Source organism: Hyperoodon ampullatus, assembly GCF_949752795.1.
Source record: "Hyperoodon ampullatus genome assembly, chromosome: 3".
Taxonomy (NCBI): Eukaryota; Metazoa; Chordata; class Mammalia; order Artiodactyla; family Ziphiidae; genus Hyperoodon; species Hyperoodon ampullatus.
The window spans coordinates 150,062,251-150,075,426 of record NC_136916.1 but is presented as its reverse complement, the minus strand read 5'-3'; the positions used below and the strand labels follow the sequence as shown (position 1 = coordinate 150,075,426).

The following is a 13,176-nucleotide window of genomic DNA, read 5'->3' as shown; positions in this document are numbered from 1 at the left end:
AAGAACCCAGATTCAAACCATTCTCCCCTTTGTACATGTTTGGCAGCTGCAGAGAATTCAGCCCAGCCTTGAAGGTTTCACTGGTGGGAGCAGTGGCTTTTAATTAACTCACGTGAGGATCCGCTAAGATAGGTGCAAATCGAACGTCTCCTTTACGACCCTCGATGAGGACCAATTTCTAATTAACACAGATTCTCCCACTGCAAGCCTAGCCTTCCACCTGCTTCTCTGGTGACAGAAGCAACACTGATGTATCAGCAAGTCAACCCTCAAAGAGGGGGTCCTGTGAGTTCCAAGAACTTGTAAAAGTCTGAGACTCACAAAGGGGTTTACTCAGCAAAGGTCAGTTCAAAGGGACTTGCAAATACCTTCTGCTGAAGTTGGAGAAAGGGATGGAGCTGAGGGTCAGGGGGCCTGCCGATGGTCTAAAGTAAAACTTGCCACTTGCTAGGAACGAAGCTAATGAAGGCATTAGGGAGTCACTTAGGAATGGGGAGGGCAAAACAAGAATGGCCTGCATTGCTGGTGGACCAGGCGGGGGACGTGGGGATGACGTCGCCTTCTTGAGAATGAACCCAAACGGTGCACAGATTGGGTGTCACTCTCAAACTCGGAGATCAGTCCAATCTTAGCCTTTATGCACCTGCAGAATTCTTTGCAAGGAGACTTCTACTATTTCCTCGTTTTGTTTTAAGAGAGATTGAGCCTCCTCGGATTTCTCTATTCCCTCTTTCTCATGTGTGATTTTCCATAGTACAATGAACTCTTCATTCCGTTTTGAATGAAAAGTTCTATTTGGCTCGATGGTGAAGAATAAACACATTTGAAATGCCAATTTTCTTCATGCTTAATTTTTCTCTTTGTATCCAATCTGAGGAATGACAGGAAAAACCAGAGTTCTGACAAGGAGCAACCAATAACTTTCAGCAAATCCATTAATCAGGGTCATGTTTACACTTCTTGGAGTCAATGAAACATCTGCCTAAATAGGTTTTCTTAGTGTATAAAGTCATAACCATCTGTCCACATGAGATAATATGCTGCTTAGGTTTTATAAGGATGTGAGAACTGCAGGCTTATATTTTCTGTTGGAAGAGGGCTTTGGCTTCATAAAGAGTGTTGGACGTGGAATCAGATGACCTGGGCTGAGTCTCTCCTTTGACACTTGGTAGCAGAGAGGTCCTGGGCAAGTGACCTTTGATCTAGCATTTGTGGTAACTATTTCCCAGGATGCAAAGATCCTGGGATGAATGTCTAACTTCTATGATATTAAACAATAATGTCCTAAGGAACATTTGCTAAGAGTAGGGGTGGAGACTGAAACTTTAGCTGTATAGCCAGGAAGTAGCATGGCATCCGTGCTTCTTTGAAATGGGCAATTCATCAAAAGATTGGATTCTAAGTAATAGAGGGCTCATCCTGACAACAAGCTTTCAACACTACAGCAGAAAAAGAGAAAATCCCACAGGGAGAACATGGAAGCCAAAGGAAATAGAGAGGGAGAGCATGCAGGTGAAGGATCCTGGAATCAGCCATCACTTTCCAGATCAAGTGGGTAGAAAGCAATCACCAGATGGTAGACGAGATAGAGAAATGAAGATCCACGCTGGACTAGACAGATTCCCAGAGCAGCTGATTAAGGATTAACACAAATTCCCTGGTATGGAGAATTTAAAGACATATATCAGAAAATACTATATAATCCCTTCTAGTTTACTGTATATACACTGGTTATAATCCTCTTTTCAAAATGTGGCTTTAGTGGCTCAACAGAGCCCTTCACCATCTTCACAGCATTACCATTTTTCAAGGACTCCCCTAGATGCTGACATTTAATAAATATGTAGGCCAAGTGGACCTCATCTAAGTCTTAGAATCAAGGTTCAGGTACCCAGAGAGAGCAAAGCCAGGGAAACTAACTCGCTTTAAAAACTGTCTTAGCAAGACATTTCTGGCAGGGTGAGCCATCCGTGACAAAAACAAGCTGATGTGTCACCTTCAAGGTGCTGTCCTTCTGCCAGGCACTCTTGCCCACACTTCTAGAATGCTCAGCCTTCTAAAGTACCTGACCTTCTTTCCCCCAGGCCTCCCTCCTAACTTCATTCTCTGTATCTCCTCGGCCAGCAACCCTCACTACAGCCACCACTGCATACAAGACTTATCCCCTCTGCTCAACATGCATCCTCTCTCCCAAGATCATGACTCTGACCTCCCTCCAGCCTGCAGTTTCATCTTTCCACTTGGACTTTGCGACTCTGGAAGACTACTAGGGTTATTCCTTTCCCACCCCAACCAGACCAATATGACCTTCTATTCTGCTTATTACCCCTAGGGGCAGCCCCCCAGCTAACCTATCCTAGTATTTAACCTACCCGGTCAACTATCAAGTCGATTTCCAGCACTGGATCCCTTTCACTCAATAGTATCATGGAATGAATTTCAGTATTACGGTGTTACCTGAGAAGCCAAGACACCAGAATAATGGAAGAGTCCTAAAAGTAAGAATTGAGTTTTCTAGTACCTTCTGAAGAACAATTCTTGACTTATAAAAGTGTACATACATATATAATATTTATGTTATCCTACCAGCTAAAGAGAAATTTTGGCTCATGTCTTAAACCAGGGGAAGCACAGGCACAGGCAGAGCAGGTGGCCCTTGCTGCCTCTGTGTTCTATCCTGTCTTCCAACCCCTCTCCTAGTGGCAAGTTGTAGACTTGGAAATCCCAACTCTGTTACAGTCACATATTAAGGCTTTCTGGCAATTTGGGCATTTCAAATGGTTTAATGAACCCTGTTATCTGAAGAGGGTAACACATTGACTATCTGTCACAGTGAACTGAAAACCAATCGATGCTTATCTTCTGGTACCCAGTCACCAATCACTGGACAGGTTCATATGAAGGTCAGCTATGTTTGATGGAAAGAAGTGACAAACGGGACCTTACTGCCATCACGTCCATGTCTTGTGGATGCCACAACTCAAAGGTCTGCACCATAGCCAGGGTCCTAGCAGTCCTTACTGACGTCCTACAAGTTTCTCATTTTTGTCCTCACCTTTTCCATTTCAAGTCTGGAATACATGAATGATCCAGAACACAATAATCTTTAAAAAGAGCTAAATGTCTAGAAGTGCCCTATAACTGATGATACCTTTATATCAGCTACAGTGATTTTTTTTTTTTTTTTTTGCGTTACGTGGGCCTCTCACTGTTGTGGCCTCTCCCGTTGCGGAGCACAGGCTCCAGATGCACAGGCCCAGCGGCCATGGCTCACGGGCCCAGCAGCTCCGCGGCATGTGGGATCCTTCCGGACCCAGGCAGGAACCTGCGTCCCCTGCATTGGCAGGCGGACTCCCAACCACTGTGCCACCAGGGAAGCCCTACAGTGATTTTTTTTTTTTTTTTTTTTTTTTAAGAAGATGTTGGGGGTAGGAGTTTATTGATTAATTAATTTATTTTGCTGTGTTGGGTCTTCGTTTCTGTGTGAGGGCTTTCTCTAGTTGTGGCAAGTGGGGGCCACTCTTCATCGCGGTGCGCGGGCCTCTCACTATCGCGACCTCTCTTGTTGCGGAGCACAGGCTCCAGACGCGCAGGCTCAGTAGTTGTGGCTCACGGGCCTAGTTGCTCCACGGCATGTGGGATCTTCCCAGACCAGGGCTCGAACCCATGTCCCCTGCATTAGCAGGCAGATTCTCAACCACTGCGCCACCAGGGAAGCCCTACAGTGATTTTTTAAAAACACAAATGGGATCATTTCAGTTCTGCATAAAATCTTTCAATAGCTTCCCTTGTACTGTGTATAAAATTCAAATCCCTCAGTGTGGGCTACACCACCCTGCAGGATCTGGCTCTTCTCTACCTTTCCAGATGCATGGGTTACCAGGCTGCTCAGCAACCTCCAGCCACTCTTCACTCTGTACCTCAAGCACATCACACTCATTCTGCCTCAGGGTCTTTGCACTTGCAATCCTTCTCCTACAATGGGCTTCCTCCAGATTTTCACATATTTGCCTCCTCAGGCCTGTCTCAAAAAGTCACCTGCTTGTGAGAGGCCCGCATACCACACACACACACAAAAAAAGTCACCTGCTCACAGAGGTCTTGCCTGACCAACCTGTATAAAGAGGGCCCCTCCCCTAGACACATGATCCCATCACCTCCTTTTCTTATTTTTTTTTTTTGTGTGTGTGTTACACGGGCCTTTCACTGTTGTGGCCTCTCCTGTTGCGGAGCACAGGCTCCGGACGCGCAGGCTCAGCAGCCATGGCTCATGGGCCCAGCCAGTCCGCGGCATGTGGGATCTTCCCAGACCGGGGCACAAACCCGTGTCCCCTGCATCGGCAGGTGGACTCTCAACCACTGTGCCACCAGGGAAGCCTCCTTTTATTTTCTTTATTGCCTTTATCACTCTAGTAGTAGAAACTCAGTATCATTTAAATTCATGAAATAAATGTGTCTAGTTCCCAGTGGTCACTCCTGCCCCAAGAATCTGGTTTTACTTCTTACTTTTTAGCTTGCTACATATGCCTTACTCTCTGCATTAATACACCAGTAACTATGTCTGTATTAACAGCAACCAATAACTTTCAGCAAATCCATTAAATTAGGATCAGTGTCATGTCTGCACTTCTTGTTATCGCCTAAACATCTGCCTAAGTAGGTTTTCTTAGTGTATAAAGTCATAACCATCTGTCCACATGAGATAAGGTACTCCACTTATGTTTTGTAAGGTTGTGAGAACAGCTGGCTTACATTTTCTGTTGGAAGAGGCCTTTGTATAAAGAGTACTGCACAGGAAGTCAGAAGACCTCGGCTGACATTTGGTAGCAGAGATCTTGGGCAAGTAAACTCCATTTCAACATTTAGAAAAGGGAAATCATAAACACCTCCCAGGATGCAAGTGAATGTACAGCTTCTACTACATTGGGCATTGAGCGATTAGGTAATAAATTATTGATTGATTTGCTTTGATCCGTCTCTTCTCACTATACCGTAAGCTCCATGACAGCAAGGACATGGTCTCTGTCTTTGTAACTGTGTCCGCAGTGTGGGGAACAGCTCCTGGTATAGAGTTGCTGCTCACTACATTTGTTGAGTAACTACATTAGCAGTTGGTCATTGCAATTGTTCTGGGAGACAAATACATCACTCCCACTTCACATGTGCAGAGCCTGAGGTTACAAAAGGCTGGTCAGGATGGCAAACCTGAGACTACTCCACCATGCACATTCTTTGTACCATGATGTGATGGTTAATTTTATGAGTCAGCTTGACTGGGCTACAAGGTACTCAGATGGCTTGTCAAACACTATTCTGGGTGTTTCTGTGAGGCTGCTCTTAGATGAGTTTAGCATTTAAATTGATAGATTGAATAAAGCAGATTGCCTTCTCTAATGTGGGTGGACCTCATCCAATCAGTTGAAGGATGGAATAGAGCAAAAGGCCAACCATCCCTTGATTAAGAGGGAATTCCTCCTGCCTGACTGCCCTTTGAGATAGGACATTTTTTTTCCTGCCTTCAGACTTGAACAGAAACACTGGCTCATCCTGGGTCTTGAGCGTGCCGGTCACTGGACTGGAACTACACATTGACTCTCCTGGGCCTCCTGCTGGCTGACTCACCCTGCAGATCCTGGAACCTGTCAGCCTTCACAACTGCATGAGTCAATTCCTTCTAATGAATATCTTTGGCTCTTTATAGGTCTGTTTCTGGGCCATCGATTGTTCATCTCAGTCTGCTAATGGCTCCCATCTCCCCTGACCCAAGACACAATTTCTCTTTAGAGACTCTAGTGGCCTTGTAATGTGTCAACTTGGGTAGGCTCAACTACAGTTACCAGAATTTCCTGCTTTATATGCTTCTGACTAGAATGGGCCGTAAGAGGCCTTCATGTGTGAAATTTAGAGGGCAGAAGTGAAAGAGCAGCTTTACTAATATACCCTATATATCCATCGATGCCAGGAAAAATCCTCCTCATGCCTCATGGCTGATTTTTTTTTTGAAGTCATTCATTTATTTATTTGGCTTCATCGGGTCTTAGTCGCAGCACGCGGGATCTTTTGTTGCGGCATGCAAACTCTTTGTTGTGGCATATGGGATCTAGTTCCCTGATCAGGGTTGAACCTGGGCCCCCTGCATAGGGAGCACTGAGTCAGCCACTGGACCACCAGAGAAGTCACCTCAAGGCTGATTTTCTTTTTTGCTACTAGCCAGAGAAAACTCCCTTCTTTTAAAGGGTTCACGTGATTAGGTCAAGCCCAGCCAAATAATCCCCCTGCCATAAAGTCTGTGTCACATAACATATCTGACCACAGAAGTAAAATTCATTATACTCTTAGATCCAGAGATTATGCAAAGCTGGTACACCCTCGGAGGCTCTCTCAGAACTCTGCTTACTACAGTGCCCTTATTAAACTCATGACAGTGTAGAAACCTACAGGCAAGACTCACTCTTATGCATTGTTCTTGGTATATAGAGTAATTGCTTTCACTCATAGGGCTGCTCTTCTTCTTCTACCTTCTCTTTGGGCAAACAACACTCATGTTCTCACTAATGATTAGGTAACACAGATTAGGGCACTATAGAAATGACACATTTCTCCTTTCCCTTAAAATTTGTATTTATTATATCATTTAATTGCAAAATTAATACATGCTCATTAAAGACATGTTTAGAAAATCAGAACAGTAGAAGTAGTAATCCCACTATATCTAACTATAATTATCACACAAGACAAACAAACGTTTTGTTAATTGCTGACCTGCCCACAGTTGATGTTACAGTGCTTTTGGCATTTGCTGGAACCAGGGTGGCAAACTTTCACTCTGGTGGGTGAGAATAAATTTTCTATTAAAGGAAACAGTTGTGTTCTTGCTAATTAACCCAGAAAGTGGTTAATCATGATGGCAGGGAACCAGGTAAGCTGCATTTGTTTCCTACTGTTGCTTTAACGAATCATTACAAACTTAGGGGCTTAAAGTAACACACATTAATTCTCTTACAGTTCTGGATGTCAGAGGTCTAAAATGGGTGGCAGGGCTGTGTCCGTCCTGGAGGTTCTAGACTAAAATTCATTTCCTTGCTTTTTTTTTTTTAGCTCTTAGAGGCTGCCTGCATTCTTTGGCTTGTGGCCCCTTCCTTCTTCAAAGCCAGCAGTAGCATCACTCTGACCTCTGCTTTCATCACTATAACACCTTCTCTGACTCAACCTCCTGTCATCCTCTTATTGACTACATTTGGCCTATGTGGATAATCTGGGGTAATCTCCCTACCTAAAGATCCTGAACTTACTTACATTTGCAAAGTCCCTTTTGCCATATAAGGTAATATATACAGAGGCTCTGGGCATTCGGACGTGGACATCAATGAGGGCCATCATTCTGTCTGCTGTGTGAGCCTTGGGACTGATGAGAACAAATTCCTGTGGCCTTTGGTTTCTCTCTTGGAGGCAATGGAAGGTCTAGAGTGGTGCCAGTGGTGAGGATTGAGCTGCCTTAATCACGCGGTCACTTGATGGCAGGAAGCAGAACCCCCAAGCCCCAGATGCAACACTGATGGGGGCTTGGTTTGAGAGCTCATGAACATGCACCTGAGTTACAATCACACTGGTGGGAGATGAGAGATCAAGACTAATCTGACAGACTCAATCAAGTAGAGCATGATTCTACTTCTTAGGTCAGAGGGGAAAGACGTTTCTGCACCCAATGTGGATTGATGCTAGAACTGCTCCTAATCCACTGTCTTTGCCACTAAAGGGTTGCCTGGGGGTAAATGCCTCTCTGGGACACTCCTAACTGCGTGTAACATGGGAAGGAATGACCCCCTCCCTCAGATCTCTAGGACTAATTTGGACATTGCCCCCAATTGTGTGAACTTTCCTAGTCCAATATTAGCACAGTTTCATGGGGAGGAAACATTGATGTTCAGTAGCAATAAATGGTTCCAAATTGTTACATACTTGAGTGGAAAGTATTTGCCCTTTTGCAACTAGGCATGTTTCCATATACACTCCTGATGAAATTCCACTTCGATCTGCACATACCAGGGTCAAAGACGTCTTTTTTACACTTCTTGTTAAGCTGAATTGATGATTCTGTAAATGGATGCAACTCCATGTACCTGCCATACTTAATGTATTCAGGTCTCCCCTCAGCCACCCAAAGTTATTCTTCGAGCAACTACAAAGGTGACGTTTCCTAGGTGTCCTTTAGGCCCGCTCTGGGGGATAAAGGTCACCACGAGAGATTACACTTGAGGCATCAGAAGCCAGTAAGTGAAACTAACACCTTCGTAAGGCAGGGATGTTTATCAGCAGCTGGTAGCCATATTTCCTCTCATCTTTTATTACTTTAAATCTTAATGGGGCCCCTGCACTGTTCCACAGCTTATCCACACTGGCTGCACAGTGCCACTTATTTCCTGTGTCTATACCACTTGCTTCCTTGCCACCTATACTCCTGCTGTGTTAGCTGTTGACCCAATTTAATGCCTAGCTGGAAACTTTCCTTTCAGTTGTGATTAAAGGGAAAAAAGGAGAGAAGAGGTGATTCAGTTACTTGCATATGTATAGTTCTTTGATTAAAGGAAAAAAGGTAATGAAGGAGGAAGTTGTCTAATGACCCACATACATACGTAGTATTTCTTCTTAGGCTTGGGTTTCTTGCCCATAATGCAAGCTTCAAAAAGCAGAACCAACCTTCTCAAGTCACTCTAGAATCCTCACTTTCAATTACGTGTGACCTCATGTATCTCCAAGTTGATTTTCTTAAAGCCGTGTTTCAACTGTAGAGCCAGTTTTATCTCTACTTCACCTCATTCACTGGCATGACTCTTTTGGCATAATTTCCAGTTAAGAAAAAAAGACTGGGGGCAGACACTGTGCATTACAGTCATCAGGGGCAAGATGATGGGGCTGGCCCAGGACGGGGTAAAAGGGGTACAGAGTCTGAGTTGTAGATAGACAACATTTTGTACACTATTCTAGCATTTTGATGCTGTAGCGATGGCAGGACATTTTCAACAGGCCAGCCTTTCTCCGTTTTTGTACATTTGTTAGTAAAGAGCCATGGAGAGCTAGAAACTGAAAGGGGATTTGAGAACACCTAATTCACCACCTTCATTGTATAGAGGATGCAGTGGAAATCCAGAGAGGTCTGATGACTTGCCCACAGTCAGCTGGCCATTTGTTTACAGAAGAGAAACCAAAATCTAAAGTCTTTTGATTACCAGGCAAGTGCTATTCCCATATAACATGGTGCCCCTTCCTTCCCCTTTGGATCCGTAGCCCCAGTTGCACTGGGTAAGGTGAGATGAGGTCACTCCTGGCAAAGGCCATGTAACCCTCCTCTCACCTGGGCCCAAAGTGCATATCTTTAGCCCTTACCCTACTGATTGCAATCTGTAGTTTTGGAGGATGGATGAGAGTCTGTGGTAGGCAGAATAATGCTCATCCCCCCACCCATCAAATATGTCCATATCCTAAGCCCTAGAACCTGTGAATATGTTAGGTCACATGGCAAAAGGGAATTAAGGCTGTAGATGGAATTCAGGTTGCCTGTCAGCTGCCCTTAAGGTAGGAAGATTATCCTGCACCATCCAGGTGAGCTCAAGGTAATCACAAGAATCCTTAAAAGTAGAAGGAGGCAAAAAAAGATGAGTGACGCTGTGTGAGAAGGACTCGACTCACTGTTGCTAGGTTTGAAGAGGGAAGAGGACCACAAGCCAAGAAATGTGGGCAGCCTCTCGAAGCCGGAAAAGGCAAAATTCCCCCTAGAGCCTCCAGAAGCAACATACCCTGTCAACACCTTGATCTTAACTCAGTGAGACCCATGTCAGACTTCTGGCCTCCAGAACTGTAAGATAATAATTTGTGTTGTTTTAAGCCACTACTTTTGTGATAGTTTGTTATAGTAGCCGTAGGAAACCAATACAAAGTTGGAATGACTCCACACAAATTGTTACACATTAAAATGTTCCATTCTCCAACCAGCTCCTTTTGACTCTTGACCAGGTGTGAACCAGATCGACAATGGAAACAAGGGGGATGGATTCAACAGTTTCTCACGCTCTCAGAGACACAACCTCTCCTTCCCCTGACCTCCCAACACGTTGTTGGTGCTACTTCTCTTGCACCGTTAACAACCTGATTGATAGGCCTGGGCTTTCCAACAACAACTTTTTCATCCATCCACCAGCATAACGCTTGGAAACAGTAGGTGGCCTGTGAATGCTTGTAGAACTGAAATGCAGTCCTAAAGAGAATGGCTGAATGTTTTTCGCAGTTCTCAAAGAAACAGGCACACAGCACATAAATAAAGGAAAGGGATTCTACCTAACTTTTGGTGTACTAAAGAGTTTATTTTGGCAGAATGAGGGCTGGGGTAAGGTGTGACTGCATGAAAGGGAGAATTCGTGGCCTTTGATGTATTATAGAGTTCTTTAATGACTCATCCTCCCTAACTGCCCCAAAACAAATGAAGATGTATTTTGAGGCCTGGTTGACAGGCAGCATTGCAAGTCCAAACTATTGTTGCTGCAATGGGACAGCTTGTCACAGCAGTCTAATTTATTCTCTTTCTCTGAAAGCCTGGCACCAGCTCTGCAACTGAAATTGCTTTTGTCTGAGTCTCAACTATTACCACCAACCAAGCCAAAATGTGTACTCATTGTGCGCTGTCTGGTTGCATGCTAATTGTGGCCGTGTCCTCAGGTGACATCTGAAAGGCTGGACAGTTGACAATGAACAACACATCCTAGTCTTTGCCCGCTCTCCTCTCTCCCACCCTTTCCCCGTGGCAGTTCCTGGGATCATGCCATTTCATTTCCTTTCTCTTTATATGTCTCCCTGCCTTGGAGGAGTCCATTTGTTCTGGCCGTCACCCAGTCATTCTTTTGCACGGACCAACACTGTGAGCATGAACCTCGTTTTGGATGATGGCTGAGTCCCAGAAAAGTTGCACAGGAGCTGACATCTTGCAAACTAGAGCATTGTGAAGGCAAAGAGGAGAATGTGGCAGAGGGAAACCTGATCTAAATTGTCCCCAGTTGCCTTGGTCTCCTCTCCTAGCCCCTCCTCCAGGAAATCTCTCCAGATTTCTGCCGAATGGTTTCCCCTGCATAGCTTTTCACTTGCAACTTTTTTGGGCATGTGCAGCGAATTCTGGCTCTTTGTTTTCTTCTCCCTCCAAAGTGTAAACTTCCTGAGGGCAAGATGTATACACCCTTTTACCTTTTCTATTCTCTAACAACACTACAGGATAGTTTCCACAGTAGGGACTCAGTCCATCTTTGGTGCATTAAATTAAAGGTGCACGGTGCTTCATCAAGATAAAATGTGTATGTGTGGAGTCGGGGAGGGAAGAAAAGAGGGAGCGAGAGAAAGAAAGAAAGAAAGCATGAGCTCTTTTTAATATGTATTTTCTCTATAAAGTTAAGGAAGTGCTGCTCTGGAGGGAGAAAATATTCTGTCCTATTTTATATCACCCATAAAATCATATATTAAAACATATATTATTCAAAATCTCATACTAAAAGGGAAGTCAACCAATTCTTACTAAAATGTGGTGATTGTGACATTAAAACACATCTGTACTGAGTCTCTTATTAAAAATCTTGGGACTTCCTTGGTGGCGCAGTCGTTAAGAATCCACCTGCCAATGCAGGGGACACTGGTTCAAGCCCTGGTCCGGGCAGATCCCACAGGCTGCGGAGCAACTAAGCCCGTGGGCCACAACTACTGAGCCTGCGCTCTACAGCCTGTGAGCCACAACTACTGAGCCCATGTGCCACAACTACTGAAGCCCGCACACCTAGAACCCGTGCTCCACAACAAGAGAAGCCACTGCAATGAGAAGCACACGCATAGCCCCCCCTTGCAGCAACTAGAGAAAGCCCGCGTGCAGCAATGAAGACTCAACACAGCCAAAAATAAATAAATAAATTTATTTAAAAAAAATCTTAAGGACAGGATCACACTCATTAGAAGTCCATCTAGATTTAGAATGTTTTTCAATATCTCGAATACCTTTACGTCTTCGAGGCTGTGGACTTAGGACATGGAAGGGTATTCCTTTCCCATACACACTTAGCTCCAATCTTATGCAATAAGCAATAGCTTGTTAATGTTGATCAAGCCAAGTTGGTATCTTAACATTTACCCCTTCATTCAAGATAGAATTTGAACTTGGAAGCTCACACAAATCCACAGAATCCTAAGATTTCCAGCATGAAGATCTCCAATGTAGTTCTAATATTTCTTGATAGACTGTCTTAATTGATCTCTGTGTGAAGTTAACTTTACCAAACAGAAGTATCCATTGATTAGGGTGACTGTGGATACAGCTGTATGTGCACAGAAGTGTAGTGGCCTCTGATGTTGGCAATAGCAGCTATTCTCTTAGAACTAATTTATCTAACAATGAACTTCAAACTAAGGGAGAGCTCAGCACTCAGTGTGATTTTGTCTTTAGTTGTGTCAACAAAGCATACTGACATGCAACTGAGTACAGAACATCACATCTTGGACTGTGAGGAAGTAAAGGAAAAGTTAGTTCTGGTTTTCGGAGAGCTTGAGTCTTTGATACACATTCAGAAGAAGGGAACACAAACTAAGCAGTAGGTTCTTGTATTTAAGAAGAGGTATTTAACCTCAGTGGGCCAAATGATACAACATTTTTGATGTGGAAAGAAGGGTAATGATTGTCTACTAACTTGCATAATTTATAGACAGGAAAGTTGATGACCAGAGAGATGACATCCACAGCCCAAGGACACCCCATATCTGCAAATCTTATATCTGTGTCTCTGGGACACAGAAACAATTTTCATCATGAGATCAGCCTTTGTAGTCACAGAATATCAAAGTCCAAATGGATGTCAGAAACCAGGGGCCAATTTCCTCCCCTGTAAATGCATTCTTCAGCTATTTCCTGAAATGAGCTGTTTTCTATCAAAATGATCATATAAAAATTAACCAGCAGAATAGTGAGCATCTGGAAAGAGCAGAGATGCTTGGATTTAAAGTCCTAAGATTGAATAATCCATTCATTTACCATTCAAGTTTACTGAGCATGTACTATGTGCCAGGCATTGTGAGAGGTACTAGGAACCCAGCACTGAATAAGACAAATAGAAGTCATGTCCTCATGGAGCTTACATTCTAGCAGGAGACAGACAA

The 13,176-nt window shown here is 44.0% G+C and overlaps 1 protein-coding gene across 1 annotated transcript in view; it reads right to left on the bottom strand.

Annotated features, from left to right (window-relative positions):
* Nucleotides 1-13,176, bottom strand: part of RGS6 (regulator of G protein signaling 6) — a gene marked incomplete at both ends in the record, with an annotated part of 552,225 nt that overhangs the window by 231,133 nt on the left and 307,916 nt on the right. The window lies entirely within an intron of this gene.